This window comes from Phacochoerus africanus, chromosome 3 (assembly GCF_016906955.1).
Source record: "Phacochoerus africanus isolate WHEZ1 chromosome 3, ROS_Pafr_v1, whole genome shotgun sequence".
Classification (NCBI taxonomy): Eukaryota; Metazoa; Chordata; class Mammalia; order Artiodactyla; family Suidae; genus Phacochoerus; species Phacochoerus africanus.
Genome location: NC_062546.1, coordinates 166,850,932 through 166,862,787, shown reverse-complemented (window position 1 = coordinate 166,862,787; position 11,856 = coordinate 166,850,932). Strand labels below are relative to the sequence as shown.

At 42.2% G+C, this 11,856-nt stretch overlaps 1 protein-coding gene across 2 annotated transcripts in view; it reads left to right on the top strand.

The window, feature by feature from the left end:
* Positions 1-11: 11 nt before the first annotated feature.
* Positions 12-11,856, top strand: part of SF3B1 (splicing factor 3b subunit 1) — a 62,832-nt gene continuing 50,987 nt past the window's right edge. For both annotated transcript variants that reach the window (XM_047773146.1, XM_047773145.1), the window contains exon 1: positions 12-151. The gene's annotated coding sequence lies outside the window, so the exon portion shown is untranslated. The remainder of the gene's footprint in view (positions 152-11,856) is intronic.

Genomic DNA, 11,856 nt, shown 5'->3' with positions numbered 1-11,856 from the left:
CCTTCCCGCGCTGGAACTCTTCCCCGGATTCGTCAACCGCCGTGGTTCTCTTGGGTGCTGTTTCCGGTCGTGAGGCTCGCCACATGAGCGCAGCCCGGGGGCGGGAGGAAGCCCGAAATTCTAGGTGTTAGTTATGTAACTATCCAAACCGGTGAGTGCTGGGTCGGACCTGCCATCCCTGCTGGCCGTCAGTCTTGTTGTTAATGATTGTCTAATAGAGTACCTGCCATGCTTACCCAGTGAGGTTGGTGTGAGGGCAGTGTAAGGCCATGTCGTTCGGAAAGAGACTCGGGGGCGTTTGCTTTCTGCCTGTGTAGGCAACATTTTAATTGGTGTTCGTATGTGATAATGCTTTGTGCAGTTGAAATCCGTTGCTAGAAAGCATATTAAGCATTTTCCAGTACAACACAGGAGGTTCTTGTCCATTGAGGTGGTTCTGAGCTGCATCGAAATAATCCAGTATCAGATTACTTTCGAATACCCAGTCCCTGCTCTTCTTGTCTTGAACTTTAAATATTGCCTCAAACATATTGCTTTAAAACACGTTTTAAAAAGTTTTATTGAAGTATAGTTGATTTACATTAAAACACATCTTAACCATATTACTCCCCCACTCAATACCCCAGTGGTTACCAGTTGTCTACAAAATACAGGCATTGCACTAGGACATCCTACTGAGTCCTATTGCAAACTACTGGTATTGTTAACTAGAAGGCCTGTTAACATTTTCAGTGCAAGACATGATGTACTTGTGTACTTAATATAAGGCTTTTTTTTTTTTTGGACTTTTTAGGCATATGGAAATTTCCAGGCTCGAGGTTGAATCAGAGCTGCAGCTGTTGGCCTCCGCCACAACTACAGCAACCCACTGAGCAGGGCCAGAATCAAATTCATATCTTCATGGATACTAGTCGGATTCATTACCGCAGAGCCACAACGGGAACGCTAAGGCCTTCTTTTATTAAATCCAAAATTTTCTCACAGAACTCTTCCCAGACACAAGAAAATATCTACTGAATTGAGTTACCCAATTGAATAGTTTACCAATTAAAACTTATAAGGCAAATAAAGGAATTTTTGTAATAGATGACAGTGTAGAGTACTCATTTGACTTCTCAGCAAAGGAAAGAATAATATAAACTTAAAGGTGATAATAAACTCTGGTTGAGTTTTAGTAGATGACAGTGCTTCCACAAATGGGGGCTAAAAATCTGTCTCTACAATAGGAGAAGATTGGTGGTAAATTGAAACTCAGCAGAGACCTGTGGGAAGCAGTATGTTAGAGTCCAAACCAGTTATGCTGCCAAAAATATATTTGATACAACACCACCTATTAAGTATTCTTGACAAAATAATTGAATCTGAATCTGGTCAAGCTTTTATGTTACACCAGTTTAAACAAGGAATAGAAGAACATATTAAATGGTACCAAGAGGATACAACCTGCCAAATACAAAATATGGAAAATTCTGTGGGACAAATGACCTAATTTCATCAACAAATGTCAAGTAAAGGAGGACTGGGGGTGAGGAGACTGCTGAACTTTCCAAGATTTAAGAGGCATTATTTGGGTTTTGTTTTGAACAAACTATATATAAAAAGACATGCAGTGAGTTCCAGTTGTGGTGCAGCAGAAACAAATCTGACTAGTATCCATGAGGATGCATGTTCAATCCCTGGCCTCAATCAGTGGGTTGAGGTTCTGGTGTTACCATGAACTGTGGTGTAGGTCGCAGACACAGCTCAGATCCCAAGTTGCTGTGGTTGTGGCATAGGCCAGCAGCTGCAGCTCTGATTTGACCCCCAGCTTGGGAACTTCCATATGCCCTAAAAAGCAAAGAAAAAAAAAAAAAAAAAGGCATGTACAAAACTGGGAAATTCAGCTAAACTATCTACTTTAATAAAAATCGATACTGAAGATTTTACGGGTACAAATGAAGTTTGTGATTTGCTTTTAAATAATCTAGAGGGGGTGGAGGAATAGAGTGTATGAAACAAAATTGATCATTTGTTGATAATTATTGAAATGGGTGTGGGTAATTGGGAGTTTATGATAGTGTTATATCTAATTTTTGTGGATGTAAGCATACACATACATTTACTTTCTGCCTTTCATGTGATTGTTCCAAGTGAGATTTTCATTATTAATGTCCATTAGAATTATACTTTTTTTGACCTTTTGCTTACTTCAGAATCCTGCATATAGATTGAACAGAACCAGAAAGGCTTCAGGTAAATAGAGATGGCTATGACTTTGTGTTACAGTTTTTAATCAACCTTCCAGTGAAAACAAATATGGAGGAGTTCCCGCTGTGAAATGGGATTGGTGGCATTTCTGCCACACCAGGACTCAGGATGTCTGGCCTAGCACAGTGGGTTAAAGGATCTGGCATTGCCATAGCTATACAGTCACAACTGCTGCTCAGATCTGATCCCTGGCCCAGGAACTCCAAATGCCAGCAGAGTGGCCAAAAAACAAAACAAAGAACCAAAACCAGATGGAGGATGAATTTTAACCACAGAATAAGACCTTTAAACATCATTTATGTTTTTTTTCCTGAAATAAAGGAAGCTTTCAAAATTAACATAATCTTATTTCTGGCACCTTCTTTTTTTTTTTCTGTCTTTTTGCCTTTTCTAGGGCTGCTTCCCGCGGCATATGGAGGTTCCCAGGCTAGGGGTCTAATCAGAGCTGTAGCTGCCAGCCTATGCCAGAGCCACAGCAACGCGGGATCCAAGCTGCATCTGCGACCTACACCACAGCTCACGGCAACGCCGGATCCTTAACCCACTGAGCAAGGGCAGGGATCGAACCCACAACCTCATGGTTCCTAGTCGGATTCATTAACCACTGTGCCACGACGGGAACTCCGCCGCCTTTTTTTTTTTTTAATGGCCACATCTGAAGCATATAGAAGTTCCTAGGCCAGGGATTGAATCTGAGTCACAGCTGCAACCTGCATCACAGATGCAGCAATGTGGGATCCTTTAACCCACTGCTCCAGGTGGGGTATTGAACCTGAACCTCTGCAGTAACCCAAGCCACTGCAGTCGGATTCTTAACCCACTGTGCCACAGTGGGAACTCCTTTTGGCATTCTATTTTTCATCAATAGAATAATCTTCTTCCCAGTATGCTCAGTGATCTCTTACAGGGGTTATCTTTGTGAAATATTTCGTTGAAAGAACACATTCCTTGACTGAATCACGAACTGAGTTATGAGAGACTAGTGTAATTACAGATGTTAGTTTCTGACGAAAATCAACTATCAGGAGTTCCTGTTGTGGTACAGAAGAAATGAACCCAACTAGCATCCATGAGGACACGGGTTTGATCCCTGGCCTCGCTCAGTGGGTCAAGGATCTGGCATTACCGTGAGCTGTGGTGTAGGTTGCAGATTTGGCTTGGATCCCCAGTTGCTGTGGCTCTGGTGTAGGCCGGCGGCCATTGCTCCAATTAGACCCCTAGCCTGGGAACCTCCATATGCCATGGGAAGCGGCCCTAGAAAAGACAAAAAGACAAAAAAAAAAAAAGAAAAGAAAAAGAAAGAAAACATTATTTCTGGTTATAAGACCAGCCTTCTGATCCAATCCTAGAATTCTCTTTTTGCTGCTCCCTGCCACACACAGTGGCATCTAGCCACACAGACCTGCTTCTAGATCCTCTATGGACACAGTGGTGTTTTTGCCTACATTGTCCTTTTTTCCTAAAGGTCCTCCTTAATCCCACGCCTGTCTCCTCTACTCCCTTTCACCTGGCTACCTCCTTTTCATCCTGAGAGACTGACCCAGTGTCACCCCTTAGAATTAGAAGTCTCACCTTAGAATTAGATATCACTATAGATAGTGTGGTTTGATATTTCTGTACTGTCCTAAAATACCACAAACATAGCTAACTATTCTAACCACTTATAACTGTTTGTGTCCTTTCAGCACTGGACTACAAAGCAGCTGAAATACTGGAGTTTCTGTGGTATTCTGTAACACACAAGACAATACGCAGCATGTTTTATATTAGGATTACCATTTAAAAAATCTTAAACTGGTGCTGGTGGCTACAGCTCCAATTAGACCCCTAGCCTGGAATCTCCATATGCCACAGGAGCGGCCCTAGAAAAGGCAAAAAGACAAAACAACAACAACAACAACAACAAAAAAACCCCAAAAAAACCCTGAAACATAGTTTCTATTCTCTTATCTCCTCGTCTCATTTTTTTTTGTCTTTTGTCTTTTTTTGTTGTTGTTGTTGCTATTTCTTGGGCCGCTCCCGCGGCATATGGAGGTTCCCAGGCTAGGGGTTGAATCGGAGCTGTAGCCACCGGCCTACGCCAGAGCCACAGCAACGCGGGATCCGAGATCCAAGCTTCGTCTGCAACCTACACCACAGCTCACGGCAACGCCGGATCGTAAACCCACTGACCAAGGGCAGGGACCGAACCCGCAACCTCATGGTTCCTAGTCGGATTCATTAACCACTGCGCCACGACGGGAACTCCACCTCGTCTCATTTAAATTAAGCCCATTTCTCTTTTACTCATTTTTTTCTTTTAGTTTTGGGATTATTTTTCTTAATAGAAAAGAAACAAATTAATTGGGGTGTGCCCTTTGTCTTTTGTTACATTGAACCATTCATTTCAAACAGAACTAGTTTCATTATTCTTGCTCCAAACAAAAGCCTTCTTATTTATCTTAGTATTTTATCATAAGCCTCAGCTAATTGAGAGTTTTAGTCTTTGTTAGACTATTCTTATAGGTTACTGACCCTTTTACATTTCTTTTTTTTTTTTTTTCATCCAAGAACATTTAATTTTACCCTCTTCATAAATTACTAAATTTAAAATCTACTACACACTTTATCCAAATGTGGGCAGACTGCCTGGAGATGCAAAGCATAATAAATAATTACATGAAAAGAACAAACAATAAATGCCTGTTAAAGTTGCTGTAGTTAGCAGCAGTTAAAATTGGTAATTGGTATTTTTTAGAAGCTGCATAACTTAAAAAAAGTTACATAGGTACAAGACATTTCATTGTTGCTTCACAGATGAGCAGCTTTATTTAAGAGGACACAATAGAGTTAATAAATTGCAATTCAGGTAGACAGTCCTAGATTTAATTAATTAAAATGTGGGAGTTCCCGTTGTGGCTCAGTGGTAAATGAATCAGACTAGGAACCATGAGGTTGCGGGTTTGATCCCTGGCCTTGCTCAGTGGGTTAAGGATCCGGCATCGATGTGAGCTGTGGTGTAGGTCGCAGATGCAGCTCGGATCCTGAGTTGCTGTGGCTGTGGTGTAGGCCAGCAGCTGTAACTCCAGTTGGACCCCTAGCCTGGCAACCCCCATATACTGTGGGTGCGGCCCTAAAAAGATAAAAAAATAAAAAATAAAATGTGTTGATATACTCTTTGGACTGCATCCTGATATTGTTAAACCTTTAAAAATATTAATATATTTTAGCTTTCTTATGTAGAAGTCTCTTTTCCACTTTTTTTTTTTTTTTTGGTTGCCCCTGTGGGATGCTGAAGTTCCTGGGCCACGGATTAAACCTGAGCCACAGCAGTGACTCAGGCTGATGCAGTGACAACACCAGATCCTTAACACACTGTCCCACAAGGGAACTCCAGTAGTAAATCAACTTTTAAATCAGTGAACTCTGGCATCTGAATACCAATTGTTTATCAATATTACTTACATAGATGAGTATTAAAGGATGTGCAGCATTTTCAGAATTCCTGTGTGTCCTTTATATGCCTGTTTGGTACATTGAGTTCTGTGGTAATTGTACTCCTTTCAGCTGGATATGTTTTTCTATGTAATTGTCCATTTCTGTGTTATTGAGTCTCAGAGAACTCTGATTTCTGGCTGAGTTTGCCTTCATTGCTGTTGTTGTTGTTTTACCAGAGACAAATCTTCATATCCTCTCAGTTTTTCAAAAGGCAAGAAAACCTATAGGAGGAATCTGATGCTTAATCTGAAGGGTGCTCAAGGCAAGATCTATTTACTTTTGACCCTTGAACAACTCGGGAGTTAGGGGTGCTGACTCTCCTCACAGTTGAAAATCTGAGTATAATATAGTCAGCCCTCCCTATACTCGGCTCCTCCATATCCATATTTCTGCTTCCTCATGTGGATGATAATGGGAGTATAAAGGCCCAACTCCTTGCCTCAGTTTAGCACAACTCTAAAGGCCCACCCCATCTCCATAGTTCCCCATAGAATTGGTTGGGGTCTTTGGTGCAACTGGCTGGCAGTTCAGCTTCTTCCTTTGCCCAGTTCTGATTTCTTCAGCATGCAGATCTCCATCTCACAGTCTGCTTCATAGGGAACCCACCCTGTGATCTAAGAAAGCAGGCTCTAAAGTGGGATATTTTAGATCTGGATCACCTGCAGTGTGGTGGGTGCTGAGCACCCTCTCACTAGTGGTAGGTGAAGCACTAATAGCTCCTATTGAGAACTAGGAGAAAGACACTAAATGGCTGAGAGTGATTAATCACTAATAAAAAGTGTAAAAGCTGAAGGGCATCCTTGGTAGGATATAAGGAGAGTCTCATTGTCTGCAGCCAGAGAGCAAAACAGGCTGATGGTCAGGGCAGGACTTAATATTAAGAGTATCAGAGCTCTGGGAGTTCTCTGGTGTCCCAGCAGGTTAAGACTCCTGTGCTTTTACCTCTGTGGCTCAGGTTGCTGCTGTGGCACAGGTTCGATCCATAAACTGGGAACCTGCACATGGCAAAAAAGAAAAAGAACCTACAATCAATATTGCAACTCTCATTAAAAAAAAATAGTAGCAGAGTTCCAAAAGTAGACAAAATTTTCAACTTTGGCATGTCTTTTATACAAAGTGAGGGCCCTGATTGGGAAGGATTTCAATCCTAAGAAATAGGACAAGGACATCTGGGTCATTGCACTCAGGCAACTTGAAATCCTGGATTCCCCTGGATCTTCTGGGCCTACAGAAATGGCCTAATCCTTCCGTGAAAAAGCTAGTGTGCCCTCTCTGCTAGAAGAAGATGCAGAAACCTCTGCCTTATTAGATAACAGGTGCTCCACTCAGGAACTTTACTTACTTTCCCTCCTGGACAACACACCAATAACTGTGGTTAAGTCAAACATCACCAGGCTAAGGAAATGCTGGGCCTGCTAAGGGAGGAAAGAGACACCTCAAAGGACCCAGCCTAAATGTTCCATCAGGAGCTGGAAGATGACGCAAGGAACTAAATTCTGAGGGTTCTAGGTCAGAGGATCCTAAATTCTGAGGGCTGGGCAGCAGAATATAACACATGGGGAGGGTTTGTCAAAAGGGGAGCACTATCCCATGATATGGAATACTCTGACATGGATCTGGAGAGGCAGGCTAACACTACTGGGATGGCCCACATTAGGTGGTGTAGAAATGGCAGAACCACTATGGAAGATGGTGAAAGAAGGGATCAAAAGTCTGAGAAGTGGTGTGCTCGAGCTGATTTTCTATGCTAAGGCCAGAAAACTTAGATGACTTTGCTCCATGGGAAGATGCAGAGGATACTCTGTTCTCTAAGGCAATAAGGAATGCGAAAGGGGCACCAGCATTACTGAACAGGACAGACCATGGTCAAGTGAGTGAGGTACTTGCCTTAGGCGCAGAATTTAAGGGGTTGCCAAAAACTCAGTAACCAGGTGAATTATTTTATTATTTATTTATTTATTGGCCGCCCTATGGCATATGGAGTTCCTGGACAAGGGATCAGATCCACGCTGCAGCTTTGGCAACACCGGATCCTTCAACCCACTGTGCCAGGCCGGGGAATCAAACCTGTGTCCTGGCGCTGCAGAGACACCATGGATCCTGTTATGTCACAGCGGGAATGTCAGGATAATTATTTTAATGTATTTTTAAAAATAGATATTAACACAGAAACATCCACAGTGAACAAGATGTTAGATTTTTAAATAAAGACAGGATCTATATTACTGACTTCTTTTTGCTGCAGACCCCACTATGGCGGCTGTCCTTAATAGGCCCCGGATAATAGTGGCAGAAAAAGTTACATAGCTGAGCTTCCACGATAGCAATGGGGATGATGGGATTCCAAAATAGAGGCCAAGAGGTGATTCTTAACCCTCAGAAGCAAGGTGACTACAGTTATAATTAGCACAAGGTGGGAATGGCTGAGTGTGTGGGGGGGTTCCCAACCTGCAGAAAAATAATGGAGATTGTTAATGCAACAGGGTGTCCTCAGGGAAGACCCTACAAGGGTGTTGCTCAGTCTATACAACCAAAAGAAACTGAGGATGGATGTTTAGGAGACTGAAGGCAGCTATTCTGGTAAAAAAGTTTTTTTTTTAAGTGATCCTTTAATAGTTTGCAGACCTGAGCTAGTTTTCAGGTGTAGAACTCTGATTTCAGATCATTTGGAAGAGAAGCTAGGTCACCAGGAAGTGGGCCCATATAACATCATGGTAAGTATATGTTAATTAATCCCCTAGTACTTCTCCAGTAGCACTTATAATTTGCTCTGGTAACTGTGCATTGGGAAAAGTAGAATAACCAAGTATTTTGAGTGCTGTGGACACAGTGTGTAAGCTGACATTGATACTCAAAGTGTCATAATGGACTCTGTTAGAGTGGGAGTCTAGGGTCATAAATGGAGTCCAGGCCTAGGTCCGGCTCATCATGTTATTTCCAGGTGTTATTCCAAGTTCCCTAAAGTTTAATTGGAATGAACATTATTTAGAAGTTGGCTAGACTACCGTATTAGTTCCTTAGCCTGTGCAGTAAGAACATCGTTTGTGTGTGTGTGTGGCAGGGGGTGTTCTCTTGTGGCTCAGCAGGTTAAGAATCCAGTGTTGTCACTACTATGGCTCTGGTTACAGCTGTGGTGTGGGTTCAATCCTTGGCCTGGTAACTTCTGCATGCTGTGGGTACAGCCAAAAACAAACAAACAGACAAATAAATTTGTTTTTTTTTTTTAAAAAGCACATAGTGGGGAAGGCTAATGAACAGCTCCCCCCCCCACACACACACACACTGTGCCAAGATGGTAAATAAAACATTATCATATTCTTGTAAGTATGGCAGAAATTAGTGCCTTAAAGACCTGAAGAAGGCAAGCATGGTGGTTCTCATTCCTTTCTACACTGAAGTCCAGCCCTTACAAAGGCTGCACAGACAACACACCTGGAGGATGACGGTGGACTTTCACAAAACTAAGCAAGTAGTAGTCCCACTTGCAATTGCAGATGTGAGAGCTAGAACATAGTAACATGACCTCAAGTACTTTGTAAGCAGGTGTCAATTTGATGAAAGAACTGTTTGCCATCCCTAACAATAAGGAGGATTTAAAAGTGTTCATTTTCTTGGGCTGGGCAAGAGTATACATTTTAAGTTTTACTCCTAGACTGTGTTAACTCTCCCATAATATAGTATATCATACTACAGTCATGAGTGCATGTGTGAGTTTTGATTAATTTTATTGATTATAAGTCATGGACTGGAGTTCCTACTGTGGTGCAGTGGGTCAAGAATCAACTGCAGGGGCTTGGGTCACTGTGGAAGCACAGGGTTTTCTCCCCAGCCTGGTGAAGGGGGTAGGCTCTGGTGTTACTACAGCTATGGTGTAGGTTGCAGCTTCAGCTCAGATTCAATCTCCAATCCAGGAACTTTGATATGACGTGGGTGTGGCTATTAAGAAAAAAGCCATGGACAAATGAACTAATCATTTTCAATAAACACACTGCTTTCTATAAAGCATTGTATGAAATACATATATACATACAATGTTTGCTGTGTATTTTAAACATCCTTTGTAAACTTTTTTTTTTTTTGTCTTTTGTCCTTTTTAGGGCCGCACTGGCGGCCTATGGAGGTTCCCAGGCTAGGGGTCTAATCAGAGCTGTAGCCACTGGCCTACACCACAGCCACAGCCACAGCAACGCCAGATCTGAGTCATATCTGTGACCTACACCACAGCTCACAGCAATGCCAGATCCTTAACCCACTGAGCGAGGCCAGGGATTGAACCTGCAACCTCATGGTTCCTAGTTGGATTCGTTTCTGCTGCGCCATGACAGGAACTCCTCCTTTACAAACTTTACATAAAACTTTTCCTTAATGTTTAGGTACATTCTGTCAATGAGATGACATTGTACAAATGAGATGGCATGCACAGACTTTTTCTTTTCCTTTTTACAGCTGCAATTGTGGCATACAGGGGTCATATTGGAGCTGCAGCTGCTGGCCTATGCCACAGCCTCAGCAATGTCAGATTGAAGCCACATCTGCAACCTATGCTGCAGCTTGTGGCAACCCCAGATCCTTTAACCCACTGATTGAAGCCAGGGATCAAACTTGCATCTTCATGGATACTAGTTGGGTTCTTAATCCACTGAGCCGCAACTGAACTCCAAACGATTTTTTAATATAATTTTCAAATACAAAGTTTACAAATTTGATACCGTCTCAATCTGTGATTTATATTTCAAACAAATAGGGTTTGATGGCATGATTGATTTTATTTTTTTAATTTAATTTTATTGGACTAAAGTTGATTTTATCATAATACAGTCTTAAAGGACCTGGACATCTAGACATACAGCAAAACATCATATATTAATCCATCATATGAACAGAACTATGTTAATTATGTTAATCAGACTAAATAACCAGGAAATGGTAGGTATATTGGTGGCCTTGGAAAGACTTATCCAGAAGGTAGGAGATAAATCCAATGAAAATTAAGCGTCTGCTCCCTTAGGGATATTTTAGGGCAGTATTTCTCAACAGTGACACTGTTGACATTCTGGGCGGGAAAATTCTGTTGTGGGGAGCTTTCCTGTGGAACACAGGATGTTGAGAAGTATCCCTGGCCTCCAGATGCTCCCTTTAAGTTGCTTTAGGTGTTACTGTCCAGTTCAGGGAGAAAGACATAGATACAATTATAATACAAAGTGGCTAGAGTAGTTAAGAGATGTTTGTGGTATTTTAGGAGCATGGATATCAAAGCATGCTATCTATATGTTACTCCTTGGGTGAGATTTCCTGAGTTGGGTGACACTGAGTCAGTCTTACAGGATGAGAAGGAGTTAGCCAAGTGAAGGAGAGTACAGGATTTGGGGGTGGGAGAAGGAAGGGGGCCCCTTTCTAGGAAAAGAGGATTAAGTTATGACAACCAAAAATGTTTCTAGGCATTGCCAAGTATCCCTGGAAGACAAAATCACTTCTAGTTGACAACCATTGTTTTATTTATTTAATTTATTTACCTATTTATTTATTGCTTTTTAAGGCTGCACCCTTGGCATATGAAAGTTCCCAGGCTAGGGGTCAAATCAAAGCTATAGCTGCCAGCCTATGCCACAGCCACAGAAACGTGGGATCCGAGCTGTGTCTGTGACCTACACCACAGCTCAGGGCAATGCTGAATCCTTAAACCACTGAGAGAGGCCAGGGATTGAACCTGCATTCTCTTGGATACTAGGTTCATTTTCGCTGTCCCACAACAGGAACTCCGAGAACCACTATTTTTTTTTTTTTTAATTTTATGGCCACATTTGCTGCATATGTATGTTCCAGGGTCAGGGACTGAATCCAAGCCACAGCTGCAATCTATGCCGTGGATGCTGCAACGCTGGATCCTTTAATACCCCTGGGCTGGGCCGGTGATCAAACCTGTGTCCCAGCGCTCCAAAGACACCACTGATCCCACTGCATCACAGCAGGAACTCCCGCAGTCAGATTTTTAACACACTGTGCCTTGGCAGGAACTCTGAGAACCACTGTTTTAAGGGCATAGTGGCCTGGGTCATGCCTGAACATCCTCTCCAAAGTAAAGGACAAACTATCTTCTATCTTCCATGACCAGGAAAGAATACCATGCCTAGC